Genomic DNA, 17,362 nt, shown 5'->3' on the forward strand with positions numbered 1-17,362 from the left:
GACCCATACAGGCTTGTCTGTTAACCATTTTAAAGGTAGAGCTGTTGATGTTTTTGGAAGATCATCAGTTGTTGTGCCCTGTTCTTGTATAATATGGATGGCTGGTGACAACTCAGAATAATGCCTTCTAATAGTTCTCTCAGAAACATGTGCTAGTTTATGATTTGTTTCTGAGATTGGAGCGATGTTAATCTGAGTATTCCATTGTTGTAACAAGTCTCGACCCCACAGATTCATAGCTATGTTAGCTACATATGGTTTCAATTTTCCTCTCTGTCCTTCTGGACCTATACATTCGAGCCATCTTGCACTCTGTTTCACCTGGGATAATGTCCCAATTCCTAACAGTTGAATGTTTACCTCCTGAAGAGGCCAAGTTGGATGCCAAAATTCTGGTGCAATTATGGTAACGTCCGCACCTGTGTCTACCAGACCAGACAACAGAACACCATTTATTTTTATCGATAATTTTGGTCTTTGTTCATTAATAGAAGTTTGCCAAAAAATTTTCTTTATGTTTTCTCCTGAATTTTCTATTCTCTCTGTTTCATCATCCTGACCAGCATGACTTATTCCAATAGGCATTTGGTTATTTAATTGCTCTGAGTAGGGGTTTCCTCTACGACTGCAGGAAAGGTTTGAACTGGATTTGCTATTGGGGCCTGCATGAGGCCCCTCTGGGAGTTTCCCGAAGACTGAGGCAAAGGATTACCCTGTCTGTCCCTTGTTGATCTACATTCGTTGGTCCAGTGTTTTCCCTTACCATACCTTCTGCATACTCCAGAAGGAAGGGGCATTCTGGTGCCATTGTTCCTTGAGGAAACATTGTTTCTAGGAATGACCTGTTTACAGTCCCTTTTCAAATGTCCTTGCTTTCCACATCCAAACATCTAACATTCCTCAAACCTTTTGAAATTGCTTCTCCTACCTACGTATCATCATGCTCATGAGCTTCAACATTAACAGTGTCTCTAATCCAATCTTCCAAAGGTGCAGATCTTGCCTTTAACGGCCTGATTATTGTTTTGCATGCTGAATTCGCATTCTCAAAGGTCAAAGATTCAATTATTATCTTACTAGCTTCTGAATCCGGGACCATTCTCTTTACTGCTGAAGCCAGTCTTTGTAAAAAATCTGTGAAAGATTCTTTTGGGCCTTGTACAACCTTTGTAAATGACTCAGTTTTTTTTCCTGGTTCCTCAACTCTGTCCCATGCATTCAAGCCTGCTGTTTGACATAAAATTAGGGTTTGGGCATCATACAAACATTGTGCTTGTGCTGAAGCATATTGACCTTCTCCAATAAGCTGATCCTGGCAGACTTGTATTCCTTTATCCCTCCACTGTTTTTCTATGTTTTTAGCTTCATCCTTGAACCAAGTTAGCCACTGAAGCCTTTGACTGGGTTCAAGAACAGCTTGTGCCAGCTCCCACCAATCCTGTGGTACAATCCTATTATATGTTGACCAAGAGTTTAACATTTGCTTTACATATGGGGAATGCATGCCATAAGATACTATTGCCTCCTTAAACCTTCGTAAATCTAACATTTCAATTGGAGCCCAAATATTTTGTGTAGTCATTTAATCAGGCAACTGCTGTACAGTTACTGAACAAACTAAGGGTGACTGTGTGAAAACAGGCTTTCTTTCTGTAACCCTATGATCCAATCTTGAAGCAACTTCACTGTTAGTTTCTTCTGTCTGAGTTTTTACAGGTTTATCAAGTTTTTCTAAAGCTGTCACCCTGGCACTTAAATTGACTATCTTTTAAAATAGTAAAATGAGAATAAGCATAGTAATAAAATGCATAATTCGATCAACATTAATCTTCTCATATAGCTGTTCCATTGTCAGACTGTCTAAAATTGCAAACAAAGCCCAATTTTCTTCCAATGAACACAGAAAACCCATTTTTCTTTTAAATGTGGAAAAAAATTTCTCTTTTAAATAGTTTCCTTTAAAATGTTTGATATGTTAATTGACTTACCAAGTCCTCGTAAAACAGTACAAATCCGAGGGAATTTCAAAACAGCCACCTAGTGTCTGAGGTGTGAATCCAGAGAGAGAGAGAGAGAGAGAGAGAGAGAGAGAGAGAGAGGGAGAAAACACGCAAGAACCATAGCCACAAGTTCTGCCTAAGAGCTTGAATCCAGCCACGTGTTCCCGCTTGAGCCTAGTCAAGCCTTGGCTCTGGCTACCTTAAGCTCCAACCACGTGCTTTGGCTTTACAGGCAGGTGCCCTGTTCGGCAGGGCAGGCCTGAATTGTCTGTAGCACTGGCTTTAAGCAAGTAGCTCAAAGTTAGTCCGGCCTGAGGCCAAGCCGACCTGGGCCCAGGCTAGGGAGTTGGCCGCCCTGGTGGGAAACCGGACCTTCTGGCCGCCCTGGCGGGAAACCGGACCTGCCGCCAAGCCAAGTTAAGTGGTTTTTAATGGATTCTTGTCACCTTGGGTGCCAAATGTAGATGTAACCAATGGTCTTATTAAATAAGAAACACAGAGCCGATTCAGAGAAGAAAGCCAAGAGGTCAGAGCTAAGAACCTCACCCTTCCTGATTCAGCCATCCTCTTCAGCCAAGAGAGCTCTCCTAAAAGGACCTACTTCCTGTGTGTATGTCTTTATAGTCTTTCTGTTCTGCCTTCTCATTGGTTGTAAACCCAAACATGTGACTGCCTCGTCACTGCCTGAATGTACCGCCCTCCAGGTCCTTAAAGGCGTGCGCCACTGTCGCCATGCACTTGCTATGGCTCTAATAGCTCTGACCCCCAGGCAACTTTATTTATTAACATACAATTAAAATCACATTTCAGTACAAGTAAAATACCACCACAATTATTATTATTATTATTATTATTATTATTATTATTATTATTATTAGGAAGCTCTGCAAAAGTACTTTTTCAGAAGGTTTCTAACACTATTAATCCCTCCTCATGTTTCCTCATCTGACTTATTCTCCCATCCTGCCCAACAAGTAATACTTTCTGATCCACAATTCCTCTTTCACACTTCTTATCACTCTTTTCTTTTTCCCCTCTCTTGGAAGTTATCCATTGTTCCTTGTTTAAGATCTATCTTTATATGATACAGACTTTTAAAGACTCATCTTTAGTAGTCTTTTCCCTGATTTCATGGGATGTAGCTTTACCAGGCTTTCTTCAGAAAACTTTGTTCTCAAATACAATGACATTAAAGATTCTTTATTATTTCCTTGGTTGTAGTTGACAATTATAAGGTAAAACCTTTATGGGTAATTGATTTTTCAAAAGCTCATATTTCAAGTTAGCTCTCTCTGCTACTTTTCTGCAGTTTGAGATATAAGAGACTACACCAGCCACCTGCTGTTCCCACTCAATATGTACACAGACCAAAAATAATACTTTGATACTATTATTTTAATTTTGTTTATTTACTTTTGTTATTGTTGAGACAGCTCTCAATATGTATTCCTAGATAACCTGGAATGAACTGTGTAGACCTGGCTGGAGTTAAACATTAAAGAGTTGGAATTAAATGTACATCTTTATTTAAATGTATATGTTTATTTACTTTTGTTATTGTTGAGACAGCTCTCAATATGTATTCCTAGATGACCTGGAATGAACTGTGTAGACCTGGCTGGAGTTAAACTTTAAAGAGTTGGAATTAAATGTATATGTCACCATGCCTGGAATTTCATACTAAAATTTTAATTGTAAAAGTAAATCATGATAAAAGCAAAAAGCACATTTAAAATGGGGAGGGGGAATATTCTAGGCATATTAGCTCACACATGTAGTCCTATCATTCAAGAGATAAAAGCCAAAGGATAACTACAAGTTTGAGGACACCCTACATTACAGAATAAGACTCTTTCTCAAAGTCCCAAATAAAGAAAGGATGGAAAACAGAAGAAATTATATATAGGAGAAAAGAAAGAAGGGGAGGACTCCAATATTCGGAGCCAAGGAAAAGGCAAGAGATATGAATAAAATAACTATCACATGTAAACTAGAATTATGTGCAATAAAAACAGGGATTTTTGAGAAAATGAGTTTAAACAAATATGACTTGTCAGGAATGACAAAAACAGTAACTATGCATTTCTTTATATTCCCCGATGGTATACACTGTATCCTTTGGTTGAATTTTAAGATCTGTTAATTCCGTACTGCAAGGACTATTCTAAATATCCATGTTAACTAACAAATGAATTAGGTCAACATAAACACTCTTCATTATACAACTGTGATAAGCAGTACAGAAAGTTAAACTCACTGAGCAAAAACTATTGACAATGATAGAACCGAAATCAAAGGCACACATTAAGAAGGCATGGTTTTTACCAATAGAGTTTCACATTATAGATTCATTCCCACACCTCATACAGTTAATTTTATTCTTAGATACTATTGAGATGGTTATTCTCTATTTCCAACTTGATGAGATCTAGAATTTCCGGGAAGACAAGCCAATGCCATGCTTGAGGAGGATTATCTGAATTAATTTTATTAAGGTGGGAAGACCTGTCCAGGACTCTGCAATAATGAAAATAGTAGCTGAGCTGTATCCTTCATTGCTCTCTGCTTCTTGATCACGATTTACCACCAGCCTCATGTTTCTGCCACTGTGACTTTTTTCCCCCAAGGATGGGATCTGTGACCCAATCTTAACCCTTCCTACCTAAAGGGTAGGGTATTTTATCATAGAACCAGAAAATGTAACTAAGACAGATGTTTACTTACATGATAAGAAAAATGTTCCCAGGCATGCAGTGTTAGAAAATTCCTTAAATCCCAGCACTCCAGAGGCAAAGGCAGGTGGATCTCTCTGAGTTAAAAGTCAGCCTGGTCTATAGAGCTAGTACCAGGACAGCTGAGGCTGCTCAGAGAAACCATGTCTCAAAGAAAATACAACATCAAACAGAAAAGAATCATGTTTCGATTATGCTTCATAGATATGTGTGAAAACAAATTATTATACTTTGAAAAAACACTGGAAAACCAAGATGCTATATTCTAGAACTTTTTTTGCCAAGATGGGTCCTTAGTAAAGGTGTTTACACTAAACAATTGAATTTCTGTGTCCTAGTCTGGAACTTACAACACAGTGCCTCCAAAATCAACATACTGACAATTTTACAAATATATCCACAATTAGTCATAACTTGTAGGATTGAAACTGTATTTTATTTTAAAATACAGGGATTTAATTAGGTGTTTTCAGAGTCCTAATGCCACCTTGACTTATAATATATAAGTAGATGCAAAGGAAAATCATTTAATTTTCTGTTTTGCTGGCTTCTAGCGAATCCTTGACATTTGTGACTACTGTATAAAATCTGGAAATCAGATTATTCATAATAGAACAACTTCTAATCTCAGTGTTAGGAGACAGATGCAGGTGGAATGTCATAAATTCAAGGCCAGTCTATTCGACAAAGCCAATTTCTGGTCAGATAGTGCTATTGCAGGCAACACTGTCTTTAATAATAACAGAAGAGCTAAGTCTTAGTGAATACTTGCTGCCAGGCATGCTCTCAAATTTTTTTTAAAAAAAGCTCTATTGAATTGTAGATTCCCTGGCTTTTCTCATGTTAGGAATCAATATTTGAAAGGTATATTGACCATGCAAGATGACAGGAGCATCGTTTCATCATATTTTAAAGTTCTCAAACTTAGCACCAGCTGCAGAGGGACTGACTGTCCAGAGTATGGTGGTTTGACAGTGGCCATCCCCTCTTCACAGTATTGCATGAGTAAAGATACAAATGTCCTTATCTGTTCATTCCTACATTGTAGCAAATTTAGCCCCACCAGGAGAACTCCTGAAAGTGCTGCCATGGGACAGGAATCAGGGTATGTGCGCACAGGAGTTGAGACAGCTGTCCTACCTATTGTAAGAGGAGATTGTAAGAGGCTGTGCACCTCTGACCTAGGAGAATAGCAGCTGTTTTTCACTTGGCTGCTACAGCAGCTACTCTTTGTCTCTTTCCCCTATTTCCACAGGCACAACTTAATGAGGTTATTAAAGGCACTCTCCCTACAATGACTACATGGAGGAGGGAGCTGAATAAGGCAAAGGCTAGGTCTTTGTTTACCCATGTATCAGCAATGAAAGATTCTCTGGAAGAATCCCTGTGTTGTTCTTTCCTCTTCCTCTTCAAACTGGAGTGGAAAACCTTAACAGGAACAGTACTTCCAAAGGAGTACATTATGTCTATTTGGAGTAGCCAACTTTACTGATGGAAAATATATATTTTCTTACAAAAACACATTTTTATTTTTGCCTATATTTCCCTTTCATTATTTAATAGTACACAGTTCAGGTTTTCCAATTTCAAAGGTCATTCAATATTTCCCTATGTGTTTCTTTTTTTCCATGTAGTCTTTGATCATGTATTATTAGGTCAATATCATGTTACATTTATTTAAAAAATGGAATGTATACATACTTATCTAGATTTTGTTTATGTGTTTGTTTGCTTTTTCAGAAGTGATCTGACTTACCAAGGCATAAAAGTGAATAGGAGAGCTGAAGAGATGATTCAGCTGTTAAAAGCAACTAATACTCTGCAAAAGGACTAGAGTCCAGTTCCCAGCTCCTTGTCAGGAACCCCATAATACTCCAGCTCTGGGAGCATACAGAGCCACTACACTCCATTAACACCTCTATATGTGTGTTTACTTCACACACACACACACACACACACAGAGAGAGAGAGAGAGAGAGAGAGAGAGAGAGAGAGAGAGAGAGAGAGAGAGAGAAAGAACACATACATAATTAAAAATAATAAAATCCAGCTAATCCTGATGGCACATGCCTTTGCTTTCAGTCCTCAAGAGGCCGAAGCTGGTAGATCTCTTTGAGTATAACCCCAGCTTGGTCTACAAGCTGCATCCCCAGGCCAGCAGGTTCTAACCAGTGAGACTGTCTCAAAAAATTTATATCATAAAATCTACATCATAGCAAGGATTATTTAAAAAGTGAGTAAAGAAATTTCATTGAATGGTAACCCAACACTTTCATGAAAACAACAATTATTATGTCCACGGTAAGGATTTTACTTTACCTGAACAACTTAAAACCTTAAAAGTAAAAAAAAAGTTAGACCTGACTAATGCAGAATGCTTTAAATATACCATCTTTTAAGTGTTAGTGATTTCTCCTGCCAGTGCTTCAAGTATCTAGCATTTTGTACCTTCTCTTGTTTGGGTTACATTTTTCCTAAGCAGCCCTTCCTAAGCAGATCTAAAGTGGGATACAAATTAAGATTATGTAGTCCATATTGCCCACAAAAACATCTTGAATTTGGTCCTGATCAATTTGTAGAGGTGTTTATGAAGACCCTCCTTTTCCATACTAGCACAAGGAAAGCTTAAAGTTCATGGATGCCTGCCTTATGTCATTAGGTTCAGAAAAGATTATTGAGACCCTGCAGCCTGGCAGACATGCATGCATGCGTGATTGTAGGGAGCTGCTGGCTCACTAGCACAGGCTGGGGGTTGGGAATGTGATGAGTCAAGTCAGTGCAGCAGCAGGTCCTGCTCAGAGGAGAGGGAGCCAAAGATGCCTGTCACATCCACCTGAGGAATGGTCAGGAAGACAATGCAGCAGCCAAGGTCAGCTCCCTCTGAGCCCTGTTGTGTGTTTCATAGACAGACATCATCTCTGCCCATTAATTATTGCAAATCTGTATGGATTAGAACATTGTTATATAGATCAGTGCCCTAGGTCAAACCGGACCCCATCCCTGGGCACCAGCCACTCCAGGAAGACCTGCCCAACTTGGCCCCAGGTTCTGGCCACCAGTCAGGTTCCCTTCTAGCCCCACCCGGAAGGATCTCCTTCTCCAAGACCCCTGGCAGACCCTGCAATCTCCACACCCTTCCCCCACGCCCATCCTCCTGAGCCCCCAGCCTCTTCCTGAGACTTAGAGGCCGGCGCCCAGCTCCCATCTTGCCCTGGACTTCCCTTCTGGAGCACAGGTGAGTGCCCTACCTCGGCCTGGACCCCATCCCTGGGCACAGCCACTCCAGGAAGACCTGCCCAACTTGACCCCAGCTTCTGGCCACCGGGAGGGTTCCCTTCTAGCCCCACCCGGAATGATCTCCTTCTCCAAGACCCCTGGCAGACCCTGCAATCTCCACGCCGTGCCCCCACGCCCATCTGCCCGAGCCCCCAGCCTCTTCCTGAGACTTAGAGGCCAGCCCCCAGCTCCTATCTTGCCCTGGGCTTCCCTTCTGGAGCACAAAGACAGACAGACAGAGAGAGAGAGAGAGAGAGAGAGAGAGAGAGAGAGAGAGAGAGAGAGAGAAGAGCTCCCATCCTGCCCCAGAATTCTCTTCTGGACAAGAGCTCCCATCCTGCCCCGGACTTCCAATTTGGACAAGAGAGCTCCCATCTGGACAAGAGAGAGAGACTTTCTGAATCTGTCAGCTCTGTCTGAACCAAGTGTGCGGATAATGCCAAGAATGAACCACAAGAAGATGGGCAGATGTCAAGGCAGAAACACATACAACAAAATGAATAGCAATACAGCATTACCAGAACCTAGCCCTCCAACATCTAGACCTGAATATCAAAAATTGGAAGAAGCAGAAGAAAACAGCCTTATGAATGACATCATGAAGAAGCTAGAGGCTTGTGTAGAGGAAAAGACAAAAAATGGGAAGAATGCTGTAAACAACTAGAGGAAAGGGAAAACAAATTAGAAGAAATCAATAAAGTCCTGGAAGAAAAGAATAAAGTACTGAAAGAAAATCAAGAAAAAGCAATGAAACAAATGAAGGAAACAGTCCAAGACCTGAAAAGGGAAATAGAAAAAAATGAAGAAGACACAAACAGAGGGAATGATGGAAATAAAAAATCTGAGTAAACCATCAGGAACTTCAGATGCAAGTATAATCAACAGAATGCAAGAGATGGAAGAGAGGATCTCTGGTGTTGAAGATACAGTAGAAGAAATAGATTCATCAGTCAAATAAAACACTAAAGCCAAACAAAGTCATGAACCAAAATGTCCAAGAAATTTGGGACACCATGAAAAGACCAAACCTACGAATAATAGGGGTAGAAGAAGGAGAAGAGTTCCAACTCAAGGGCACAGAAAATATATTCAACAAGATCATAGAAGAAAACTTTCCCAACTTAAAGAAGGAAATGCCTATGAAGATACAAGAAGCCTATAGAACACCAAACAGACTAGATCCCCAAAAAGAGTCCCATCGCCACATAATAATTAAACAACTAAACGTACAGAACAAAGAAAGAATATTATGCACAGCTAAGGAAAAAGGCCAAGTGACATATAAAGGCAAACCCATCAGAATAACACCCGATTTCTCAATGGAGACTTTGAAAGCCCAGAAGGACATGGACAGATGTAATGCAGATACTAAGAGACCATGGATGCCAGCCTAGACTAATATACCCAGAAAAACTTTCAATCATCATAGATGCAGTGAAGAAGACATTCCATGACAAAGCCAGATTTAAACAATACTTATCCACAAACCCAGCCCTACAGAAAGCACTAGAAGGAAAATTCCAACCTAAGGAAGTCAGATACACCCTCGAAAAGACTGAGGGAGGAGGGAGAGCATGAGAATCCTTGGCTGATTTGTGAAATTAAGTAAATTATAAAATAAAAATATTAAATAAAAAGAAATGTAAATGAAATCACCATATAACAGGAAAAGAAAGCTCCACCTAGATATTTCTTGCTAAAAAATGAAACCTCAAGGGCCAGGTGTGGATAATAGTTAATAGATTTGCTGATCAAAGTGTGACCATGGTATCCTTCAAGCAACTAATAACATTTTCCAGGCTATTGCTTGTTTTCCACAAGTGGTAAGGTCCTATTCCTAAGGGCCAGTACCTATATTTCTCACAGAACAGGGGCAATTCAGGTTTGTTTCTTCACTGTTAATGAATAGTGTTTCTGTTACTGCAGTTATTATGAATGCTCCTGGGGAGACATTTAAACAACAAACCAGCTCCCAACCCTTTGATGTATAATATGGACTTGTCTACATGATACATTGTTGCAATATGGCACAAATGTTGATGGGGTAAGCAATCATTATTTGCATGGATTTAAGGCTGGCCTCAAATGCAGAGAGATTAACCTGCTTGTCTCTTTGAATCCTGGGAATAAGGGCGTGTGTGACCACAATGTGTCATTTTTAATAGCCTTAAGTACACAGGGAAATGAGAATAACATTCTAATTTTACTAAAAATCACTTTCTTGGAGCCAAAGACTTGCAACCCATACAAAGAATCAAACAGTGAAGAGGGATACAGTGAGTTAGAAATGATAAAATATTTTACTCAGATTTAACTGTTACTATACAGAGAGGGAAAATCTGTGATTCATTACACAGCCAGGGACCCTAATGATGGCCCAATAGAGGAAAGTATAATAATTAGTGAACATTCTGCATCAGAATTGCTTAACTTGCCAAAATTTATGTGTTGATATTGTTTTTATTGTTGTTTTGAGACAGAAAATCATTATGTAGATCTGGCTGGTCTGTGATTTGCAATGCAGACCAGGGTATCCTAAACGTCATGGAGATCAATTGGTCTGGTTTAAGGCTTCTGGTCTCTAGCACACCATCATCACTGGACCCACCTCGCCAAAAATCCTCTTGGATATGCTGTTGCAAAGTGCCATGGAGACTCTGTGGCTATCATTCTGCAGGACCAGTCCCTTCGCATGCTCCATCAGGTCATAGATGAAGTAGATGTTAGGGCAAGCCAACCCAAGGCCTGGGATGTGGATGAGGTAGATGTTAGGATGGGACAACCCAAGGCCTGGGTAATATCTGACCTGTTTAGCCTTGGCCACTGTGGCTGACCCCTACAGGTGAGCAGTAGACCTGGCTATCACGTGCCAGTGGTGAAGGGTGGAAACACATCTCCTGAGTGTGGGGGCCAGCTTTCCCATGACAGGTGGGACCAACTCTTCTGCTGTAGAGCCTGGTCAAGGGCAGGGCCAGATATCTCAGGGTCAATGAATAATGGGGTTGTCTCAGCACAGCCCTCAGATTACAACACCCATAAATCCTATGAGCTCCTGTAGTAATTTGGGACATGGATATTAATACAGACTCCAATTACAGCGTGAACATGGACCCAGACATGGAGAGGTGGGAAAGAACTTGGGGGAGTAGAAGGAAGGAAAATTGTTATCATGATGTATTGTACTAGAAAGGAATCAATTATCAATAAAGGGGAAAAAAATAAATACAATGACCATTTTGAAATGAAAAAAAAATACAATTACAAAAAATACCCCAAACCTCCAACAAAAAACAAAAAAGGTACTTATCCCTGTGGATTTCTGTGTCAGAGGGTGCCTAAAGACAAATTCTCCATACCATTTGCATATCTTATAAACATGAAATAGATGACATGTCAAAACCGTGTATTTCTCAAAGCATCAGTCTATTGTCATATCAGGACAACATTTCAAAAAATGAATATGCCAGTAAATAAAAAAAATACATAAAGACACCGAAGCATGTTCCCAACATTCAAACTAGATCACCTGACACGATCATGGAGACAATTATTATTTTGTACCACTGTAGCCTGTAGCTCTGTATGCAAAAGACACTCCTCTTTTTCTCACACTGGCCATTCTGGTGACATGCCCTCTCCTCACTTGTGATCCTCAAGTGTAACACACAGACAGACATACAGACCGGTTCACACCTCAATTTACTCTGTCCACCACTCTAATTTACAGTAACTATGGAAACTCCTTTCCTTTATTATAACTATCCTCTCATTAGAAATCATACTTACTTGATCCTTCTAACCATTCAGAAACTTGCAGTTGGAAACCACCACAGTCTGTGGTGTTGCCACTCTGCTGTTAATGTGTATGTTGACTCTCAAGTATTTCATCCCTTCACATCCTTCATGGCATGGCAGACACCAAATTTAATTCCTCTTCAGAATGCTGACTTTGTGCAACATCCCTGTACCAGAACAAATATTCACTTCTGTTTGGTCAAAAATCTGTATTCTCACACACCACCAATCCACATCACTGCCTGGGCTTTGAAGTGTTAATGTTCACCCTGGAAGAGTACAGAGACAAAGTGACAGGACAGATTGAGGGAACAAGAGGAGGGGCACTGTGCAGCTAGGACAATACAGGGTAAAACAAAGGAAGGATGGTTTTGATCTGATAGCTTTCTGATCTGATTCCTCAGAGCCAAAGACTACAGATCTATATAAAAATGTTCTGCTTTTAAATTTTTTTATTTTTATTTTGCAATACAATTCTGTTGTACATATCAGCCACGGAATCCCTTGTTCTCTCCACTCCCGGCCCCCTCACATTCCCCCCAGCCCCCCCCCCATTCCATCCTCCTCCAGGGCAAAGCCTCCTCTGCGGACTGAGATCAACCTGGTAGACTTAGTCCAGGTAGGTCCAGTCCCCTCCTCCCAGGCCGAGCCAAGCGATTCTGCAGAGGCCCCAGGTTTCAAACAGCCAAATCATGCAATGAGCACAGGACCCAGTCCCACTGCCTGGATGCCTCCCAAACAGATCAAGCCAATCAACTGTCTCACCCATTCTGAAAGCCTGTTCCAGTTGGTCACCCCTCAGCCATTGGTTCATAGTTCATGTGTTTCCACTCATTTGGCTATTTGTCCCTGTGCTTTATCCAACCTTGGTCTCAACAATTCTCGCTCATATAAACCCTCATCATTCTCGCTAATTGGACTCCCAGAGATCCACCCGGGGACTAGCCATGGATCTCTGCATCCAGATCCCTCAGTAGTTGGATGTGGTTTCTAGCACGACAATTAGGGTATTTGGCCATCCCATCACCAGAGTAGGTCAGTTCGGGCTGTATCTCAACCATTGCCAGCAGTCTGTTGTGGGGGTATCTTTGTGGATTTCTGTGGGCCTCTCTAGCACTTTGCTTCTTCCTATTCTCATGTGGTCTTCATTTACCATGGTCTCCTATTCCTTGTTCTCCCTCTCCATTGTTGATCCAGCTGGGATCTCCCGCTCCCCCAAGTTCTCTTTCCCTGGACACTCGCCCTTCATTACCCCCACTCATGTCCAGGCTGTTCATGTAGATCTCTTCCATTTCTCTGTCATTGGGCGATCCCTTTGTATTTCTTGGGGTCCTGTTTTCCAGGTAGCATCCCTGGTGATGTGAGTAGCAGTCCAGTCATCCTTGTTCCACATCTAGTATCCTCCTATGAGTGAGTACATACCATGTTTGTCTTTCTGAGTCTGGATACCTCACTCGGAATGATTTTTTCTAGATCAAACCATTTGTGTGCAAACCTCATGATGTCATTGCTTTTCTCTGCTGAGTAGTATTCCATTATGTATATGTATCACATTTTGTTTATCCATTCTTCAGTTGAAGGGCATCTAGGTTGTTTCTGTGTTCTGGCTATTACAAACAATGCTGATATGAACATAGCTGAACAAGTGCTCTTGTGGTGTGGTTGAGCATTCCTTGGGTATATGCCCAAGAGTGGTATAGCTGGATCTTGGGGGAGATGGATTCTGGATATCAGTCCTCTGTCAGATGTGGGTTTGTAGAAGGTCTTTTCCCATTCTGTAGGCTGTTGCTTTGCCTTGTTGACTGTATCCTTTGCTCTACAAAAGCTTCTCAGTTTCAAGAGGTCCCATTGATTGGTTGATTCTCTCAGTGTCTGTGCTATTGGTGTTCTATTTAGGAAGTGATCTCCTATGCCATTGCGTTCAAGACTGCATCCTACTTTCTCTTCTAGCAGTTTTTAGTAGCTAGAATTATATTGAGGTCCTCGTTCCACTTGGACTTAAGTTTTGTGCACGGTGATAGATATGGATCTATTTGCAGCCCTCTACATGTTGATATCCAGTTATGCCAGCACCATTTGTTGAAGATGCTTTCTTTTTTCCATTGCACACTTTTGGCTTCTTTGTCAAAAATTGTATGTTCATAGGTTTGCGGATTCATATCAGGGTCTTCTATTCGATTCCATTGGTCCACATGTCGGATTTTATGCCAGTACCAAGCTGTTTTTTTTACTGTAGCTCTATAGTAGAGCTTGAAGTCAGGTATTGTGATGGCTCCAGGGGTTGTTTTATTGTAGATTGCTTTTGATAAGATTGCCATTTTTACTATGTTAGTCCTGCCTCTCCATGAGCATGGGAGATCTTTCCATTTTCTGACACCTTCTTCAATTTCCTTTTTCAGGGACTTAAAGTTCTTGTCATATAGGTCCTTCACTTGCTTCATTAGTGTTACCCCAAGGTATTTTATGTCATTTGTGGCTATTGTAAAGGGTGATGTATCTCTGATTTCCTTCTCAGCCTCTTTGTCCATTGTATACAGGAGGGCTACTGATTTTTTGAGTTGATCTTGTATTTTGCTATGTTGCTGAAGGAGTTTATAAGCTGTATCAGTTCCTTGTTGAATCTTTGGGGTCATTCAAGTATACTATCATGTTGTCTGCAAATAGGGAAAGCTTGACTTCTTCCTTTCCAATTTGTATCCCCTTAATCTCCTTATGTTGTCTTATTGCTCTGGTTAGAACTTCAAGAACTATATTGAATAAGTATGGGGAGATCCGACAGCCTTGCCTCGTTCCTGATTTTAGTGGAATTGCTTTGAGTTTCTCTCCATTTAATTTGGTGTTGGCTGTTGGCTGGCTGTAAATTGCCTTTATTATGTTTAGGTATGTTCCCTGTATTCCTGATCACTCCAAGACCTTTATCATGAAGGGGTGTTGGATTTTGTCAAATGCCTTTTCTTCATCTAGTGAGATGATCATGTGTTTTTTTTCTTTGAGTTTGTTTATATGGTGTATTACATTGACTGACTTTCATATGTTGAACCACCCTTGCATCCCTGGGATGAAGCCCACTTGATCATCGTGGACAATTTTTTTATATGTGTTCTTGGAGTCTGTTTGCCAGTATTTTATTGAATATTTTTGCATCAATGTTCATGAGATAGATTGGTCTGCAGTTCTCTTTCTTTGTTGTATCCTTGTTTGGTTTAGGAATCAAGGTAATTGTAGCCTCACAGAAGGAGTTTGGTAATGCTCCTTCTGTTTCTATTGTGTGGAACAATTTAGAGAGCATTGGCATTAACTCCTCTTTCAAGATCTCGTAGAATTCTGCGCTGAAACCATCTGGTCCTGGGCTTTTTTTGGTTGGGAGACTTTTAATGACTGTTTCTATTTCCTTAGGGGCTATTGGACTATTTAAATAGTTTATCTGGTCTTGATTTAACTTAGGTAAGTGGTACCTATCCAGAAAATTATCCATTTCTTTTAGGTTTTCCAGTTTTGTGGAGTAGAGGCTTTTGAAGTATGATCTGATAATTCTCTGGATTTTCTCAATGTCTGTTGTTATGTCCCACTTTTCATTTCTGATTTTGTTGATTTGAATGCTCTCTCTCTGTCTTTTGGTTAGTTTGGATAAGGCCTTGTCTATCTTGTTGATTTTCTCAAAGAACCAACTCTTGTTTCATTAATTTTTTATATTGTTCTCTTTGTTTCTATTTTATTGATTTCAGCTCTCACTTTGATAATTTCCTGGCGTCTATTCTTCCTGGGAGACTTTGCTTCTTCTTGTTCTAGAGCTTTCAGGTGTGCTGTTAAGTCACTAGTGTGAGATTTCTCCAACCTATTTATGTGGGCATTTAGTGCTATGAATTTCCTTCTTAGCACTGCTTTCATAGTGTCCCATCAGTTTGGGTATGTGGTGTCTTCATTTTCGTTGATCTCTAGGAAGTCTTTAATTTGTTTCTTTATTTCTTCCTTAACCCATTGGTGATTCAATTGAGTATTATTCAGTTTCCATGAGATAGTATGTTTTCTATAGTTTTTGTTGTTGTTGAAATCTAACTTTAAACCATGGTGGTCTGATAGAACACAGGAGGTTATTCCAATTGTTTTGTATCTGTTGAGATTTGTTTTGTGGACAAGTATGTGGTAGATTTTAGAGAAGTTTCCTTGGGGTGCTGAGAAGAAGGTATATTCTTTTTTGTTAGGATGGAATGTTCTGTAGATATCGACTAAGTCCATTTGATTCTTAACATCAGTTAAGTCCCTTATATCTCTCTTAGGGTTCGATTTGGGAGATCTGTCCAGTGGTGTAAGTAGGGTGTTGAACTCTACCACTATTAATGTTTGGGGTTTTATATGTGGTTTAAGTTTTAGTAATGTTTCTTTTACATATGTGGGTGCCCTTGTGTTTGGGGCATAAATGTTCAGAATTGAAACTTCATCTTGGTGGATCTTTCCTATTATGAGTATGTAATGCCCTTCTTGATCTTTTTTGATTGATTTTAGTTTAAAGTATATTTTTGTGGATATCAGGGCGGCTACACCCACTTGTTTCTTAAGACCTTTGGATCGTAAAGCCTTTTCCCAGCCTTTTATTCTTAGGTAGTGTCTGTCTTTGAATTTGAGATGTGTTTCTTGTATGCAGCAAAAAGATTGGTCCTGCTTTTGTATCCATTCTGTAAGCCTATGTCTTTTTATAGGTGAATTAAATCTATTGATATTAAGGGATATTAATGACCAGTAATAGTTCATTCCTGTTATTTTTTGGTGGCAGTGTGTGTGTTCTTCTCTTCTTTGGGGTTTTCTGCTGTGGTTTTATCTATTGCCTGTGTTTTCAAAGGTGTATCTGACTTCCTTAGGTTGGAATTTTCCTTCTAGTGCTTTCTGTAGGGCTGGGTTTGTGGATAAGTATTGTTTAAATCTGGCTTTGTCATGGAATGTCTTCTTCACTCCATCTATGATGATTGAAATTTTTGCTGGGTATATTAGTCTAGGCTGGCATCCATGGTTTCTTAGTGTCTGCATTACATCTGTCCAGGTTTTTCTCACTTTCAGAGTCTCCATTGAGAAATAAGGTGTTATTCTGATGGGTTTGCCTTTATAAGTCACTTGGCCTTTTTCCTTAGCCACTGGTTTCCCAAATGAGGATCACGCTTTTCTGGTTCCATCGATTTAAATATGAGTTCCACGATTTCATAGTTTTTTTTAAATCTGAGTTATTGTGTAAATATAGTACATGTTCATTACCCATTTTATGGACATCTAGACTATTTCCTATTTCTGACCAATATGAAACAGGTGTCTCTGTAATAGTATGTAGAGGGTTTTTTTTTTTCGTATTTGTGCAAGAGTGGTACACCTAGATATTGAAGTAGCTCTATCCCCAGCCACCTAGATATCCCAAAACTGATTTCTACACTGGTTATATGTTTGCATTCTACCAGCAATGGAAAAGTATTTCATTTACTCCTTATCCTTGCCAGCATGTGCTGTCAATTTTCTTATTGTTCTTGGCCATCTTGATTGTGGAAAATGAAATCTCAAAGTGTTTTTGATTTGCAT

The 17,362-nt window shown here is 40.0% G+C and overlaps 1 long non-coding RNA gene across 2 annotated transcripts in view; it reads left to right on the top strand.

The window, feature by feature from the left end:
* LOC128125772 (uncharacterized) overlaps positions 1 to 17,362 on the top strand; it is a 181,012-nt gene that overhangs the window by 144,865 nt on the left and 18,785 nt on the right. The window contains exon 1 of one of the 2 annotated variants that reach the window (XR_008223225.1): positions 7,515 to 7,601. The exons of the other annotated variant lie outside the window; for it this stretch is intronic. This is a non-coding gene — a long non-coding RNA (uncharacterized LOC128125772). Of the gene's footprint in view, positions 1 to 7,514; positions 7,602 to 17,362 lie in introns of those variants that run through there. 2 annotated transcript variants of the gene reach the window in all.

The sequence above is a fragment of the Peromyscus californicus genome, unplaced genomic scaffold (genome assembly GCF_007827085.1).
Source record: "Peromyscus californicus insignis strain IS unplaced genomic scaffold, ASM782708v3 Scaffold_4__1_contigs__length_199733344, whole genome shotgun sequence".
In the NCBI taxonomy this organism is placed as follows: domain Eukaryota; kingdom Metazoa; phylum Chordata; class Mammalia; order Rodentia; family Cricetidae; genus Peromyscus; species Peromyscus californicus.